Consider the following 5,167-nt stretch of genomic DNA (forward strand, 5'->3'; position numbering starts at 1 on the left):
ATGGTGAGGCATCTATTGTTTTTTTTGTAAAGAATTGTCCAATCAGTCAGTAAGGATTTTGGGCCCTTTTACATGGCGATATTTTGCATCAGTATTTGTTAACAGACGCCAGCAGTGGATCCAAAACACAGAAGAGGTGAGAGTGGTTCAGTTATTATTTTTCTCTGTGTTTGTTCCCCTCTGGTTTTTAGCTTACAAATACTAATGTAAATTACTGCCCAAAATACTCCCTGTGTGAATGAGGCGAGGAAGCTGCTTGTAATCCTGTAATATAAGTCCTTATTCTGAGGATGAGCGCTCACTTGCAGGTGCTGTGCTGTAATGCTTATCTTCTCTGCTCCATCATACTCCCCAGAGCAGGGGCGACCCCTGGGGCTAAACTGCGGCCGGCAGATGTCAGACGTGTCACTCAGTGATATGTGATGGAGCCCGACTCCCAAACAAAATCAGACAGAAGCATACAAAATAAATACATGAAGCATTGCAATTAGGTGTCAAACGTTCTCAACTTTATTTAAATTTACATGACACTGAACCATCACCTATCAGGATAAAGAAGATTCTGTGTAGCCTCTGTTCCTATAGACCATCTTGCTTGCAGCCTTCTCCATCGAAGACAACGGAAATTACACGAATAGATGAGTAATCTGCTTATACTGCTGTAATACAATTCTTTTATCCAATGATGAGAGCATGCATCCAGGAGTTGTGCTGTAATGTTTGTCTCCTCTTCACCATCATCATCGGAGCAGGGGCGACCCCTGGGGCAAAATGTGCTTACTGGGTTCTGTGCAGCTGGCAGATGTCCAGCCGTATGTGATAGACCCCGACCCCCAAACAAAATTAATCAGACAGAAGCACGCAAAATAAATACACGAAGCATTGCAATTAGGTGTCAAATGGTCAAAATTTTATTTAAATTTACATGACACCGAAAATAGCACAACCCCCGACTCACGAAGAGTCACCCTCCAGCACTCAGGAGAGGAAAACCCCCTGTGGAGGAAACCTCTATGGAACCATGGATGGAGGGCTGCCCTTCCATTAGGCTTAGAGAGTTTGTGCCAATATATAACAGATGTAACTGCAGAATTGTACAATTTGTACATTTTACCAGATTTACAGAGAATGACATGAATACAGACTATAAATGTGATAAAGCGGATGTGGGAGAGATCTGGCTGCGATATCTGTCACCACATTGATTGATGGAGCGAATTTGGTTGATCTGATTGGCCAGGTGGATGTATAATTTCTCCCTTACAGATCCAGGTCCGCCTCTCAAAAAATTGGACATTTGGTTACAGTTCGTTATGCCTAATCCCTAATAGGATAAATAATCCCTCCCAATTTATCACCCATTAAAGTCATAGATCAGTCCATGAACTCCCAAAGGAGAGCTGCTCTATATAGAGGGTAACAGAAGGGGATCCTGGTCTAGGGACCCCCCTTTGTTACCTTCCCATGCCCTAGGGGTGTCTAAAGCAGACAACCCCTTTCCCTGCTAGAACCTCCAAATTACACCAAGTTTGGCACATTACGTGGGTGGTCAAGCTCAAGGTCCTCAGGCGCATCAGTAATGGCGCTGATCGTGGCAGCGCGGAATTCTTTTATGGAATCTTCTTTATGACACTGGTTTATGACCTCCTAACAGTTGTCATGGTGACTACAGGGTCTATTACTGATGCAGGGCACAAGTATTAACCCTTTCATCATTGGTAATTTGCTATTGTTATAGAGGCAGATAACTGCACTTGTTACCAAGCAGGGGCCTTATCATTATGGCTTCCCTTAGGCACCATAAGAAATACAGATTACGAATTAAATGTGCAAGTTTGTCATGAGTGTTTTGCACTTTCTAGATCCAGAGATTGGGTTTATTACTAGCACTTTACAAAGAAAAAAAAAGAGGAAATTACTTGTAAAATAATATTATTGGGAATTGCATTTCAAGCATTTTCCTAATGTGCATTCTACATAGTTACATAGGTTGAAAAAAGTAGGGGTGGACATTAACAGCTTGGGGCCCAAGTGCAAGAAATGTGTCCGAGCCCCCATCTTTGTATGGCGACAAAGCTACAGATATGTATATATACACAGTGTATATATATATATATATATATATATCTACTAAATAATTGTCTTATCCCATCTGTCTGTCTGTCTGTCCAGGAAATCCCGCGTCGCTCATTGGTCCGGCAGCGGCCAATCACCGCCGCGGGATTTCAGAAAAAAGATGGCGGCCGTTAGCGGCTCATCTGCGGGACGGAGCTGAGCGGCGATGCAGCCGGGAGATGACCGGCGCGAGGCGCTCATCTCCCGGCCGGTACCAGCAGAAAAACCCCGACCGCCGGACCCATCTGCGGGACGGAGATGCAGCCGGGAGATGAGCGGCGCGAGGCGCTCATCTCCCGGCCGGTAGCAGCGGAAGGACCGCGGGTCAGGATACTTCTGCTCCGAGCGCCCGCTATGTCCCGGGTTCTCGCAGCGTAAGTACCCGCACAGGCAGCGCCGGTCCTCACCAAGACGATTCGATGATTGGTCGGGTCCGAAGACCGCGACCAATCACTGATCTTAGCGCAAAAGTTAAATACCGCTGTGCTGATTGGTCGCCGACGCTGCCCGCGACCAATCACCGATTTGGGCGCCAAATTTAAATATCGGCCGCGACCAATCAGCACAGCGGTGTTTAAATCTGGAGCCAAGATTGGTGATTGGTCGCGGCCGATAATTAAATTTGGCGCCCAAATCGGTGATTGGTCGCGGGCAGCGTCCGCGACCAATCAGCACAGTAGTGGTTAACTTTAGCCGCAAGATCAGTGATTGGTCGCGGGCCAAGACCGCGACCAATCACCGATTTGTGCGGCACATTTAAATAGCGGCCGCGACCAATTGGATGTCAGCGGCGCTGCCTGTGCGGATACTTCCGCTCCGAGAACCCGGGACATGAGCGGGCGCTCGCAGCAGAAGTATCCCGACCCGCAGCGCCGCTCCCCGGTCCTCCCGTCACACCCTAGCCGCTGATGTCCCCACAGTATCCGCATGGTGTTACAAAGGTCCGGACATTTGTGTTAAAAATCGCTGATTGGTCGCGGGCGCTGCCCGCGACCAATCACCGATTTGGGCGCCAAATTTAAATATCGGCCGTGACCAATCACCGATCTTGGCTCCACATTTAAACACCGCTGTTCTGATTGGTCGCGGTTGTCGGCCGTGACCAGTCAGCAGTATTGGCGCCAAATTTAAACCTCACTCTGCTGATTGGTCGCGGCCGCCAGCCGCCAACAATTAGCGATTTTGGCGCCAAATTTAAACCCCGCTCTGCATTGCTCTGCTGATTGGTCGCGGTCGCGACTAATCAGCGATTTTGGTGCCAAATTTAAACACGCTCTCCAGTCCTCACTAACACGGTTTGCTGATTGGTCGCGGCCGCCGCCCGCGACCAATCACCGATATTGCCGCCAAATTTAAACACCGCTTTGCTGATTGGTCGCGTTCGGCAAACGCGACCAATCAGCGATTTTGGTGCAAAATTTAAACACAGCTCTACTGATTGTGCCTGGTCGGCCGCATACCTATTCTAGAATACCCGATGCATTAGAATCGGGCCACCATCTAATATATATAGATATATATATATATATATATATATATATATATATATATATATATATATATATATATATATATATATATATATATATATATATATATATATATATATATATAGATATTTAGATCTAGATATACATACATACACACACAGTGGGGGAAATAAATATTTGTTCCCCTGCTGTTTTTCTAAGTTTGCCCACTGACAAAGACATGAACAGTCTATAATTTTAAGGGTAATTTTAACATTGAGAGATAGAATATCCCCCCCCCCCCCCCCCCCAAAAAAAAAAAAAATCAAGAAAATCACATTGTATAAATTAGATATTTTTTTTTTGCATTTTGCAGTGAGAAATAAGTATTTCATCCCCTACAAACCATTATGAGTTCTGGCTGCTACAGACCAGTTAGACGCTCCTAATCAACTCGTTACCTGCAGTAAAGACAGCTGTCTTACATAGTCACCTGTATAAAAGACTCTTGTCCACAGACTCCATTAATCAGTCAGACTCTAACCTCTACCACATGGGCAAGACCAAAGAGCTTTCTAAGGATGTCGGGGACCAGATCATAGACCTGCGCAAAGCTGGAATGGGCTACAAAACCATAAGTAAGACTCTGGGTGAGAAGGAGACAACTGTTGGTGCAATTGTAAGAAAATGAAAGAAATACAAAATGACTGTCAATCAACATTGATCTGGGGCACCATGCAAAATCTCACCTCGAGGGGGTATCCTTGATCATGAGGAAGGTGAGAGATCAGCCTAAAACTACACGGGGGTAACTTGCTAATGATCTCCAGGCAGCTGGGACCACAGTCACCAAGCAAACCATTGGTAACACATTACGCTTTAAAGGTTAAAAATCCTGCAGTGCCCGCAAGGTCCCCCTGCTCAAGAAGGCACATGTGCAGGCCCATCTGAAGTTTGGCAATGAATACCTGGATGATTCTGTGAGTTATTGGGAGAAGGTGCTGTGGTCAGATGAGACAAAAATTGAGCTCTTTAACTCAATTGGCCGTGTTTGGAGGAAGAAGAAGGAATCCGACAGGAAATTTTCTCCCAATCCCCAAATGTTATGCATGCTCCCCCCCGCCACATTGTATCTTGCTCATTTTCTGACTTCGAACCAGTCACGGAAGATGAAGTGATCAGGCTCCTTGCATCTTCTCGCCCTACCACCTGCACCAGTGACCTTATTCCCTCACATCTCCTTCAGTCCCTTGCTCCAGCTGTCACCACTCACCTAACTAAAATTTTCAACCTTTCCCTCTCATCTGGTATCTTTCCCTCTTCTTTTAAACACGCCAGCATACAACCATTACTTAAAAAACCATCCCTCGACCAGAACTGCACGGCCAACTACAGACCTGTTTCCAATCTTCCCTTTATCTCTAAACTCCTGGAATGCCTGGTCCATTCCCGTCTAATCCGCTATCTCTCAGACAACTCTCTTCTTGACCCTTTACAATCTGGTTTCCGCTCTTTGCATTCTACTGAAACTGCCCTCACTAAAGTCTCTAATGATCTACTAACAGCTAAATCTAATGGTCACT

Source organism: Phyllobates terribilis, unplaced genomic scaffold, assembly GCF_046119375.1.
Source record: "Phyllobates terribilis strain yellow unplaced genomic scaffold, ASM4611937v1 Scaffold_340__1_contigs__length_2048258, whole genome shotgun sequence".
NCBI lineage: Eukaryota > Metazoa > Chordata > Amphibia > Anura > Dendrobatidae > Phyllobates > Phyllobates terribilis.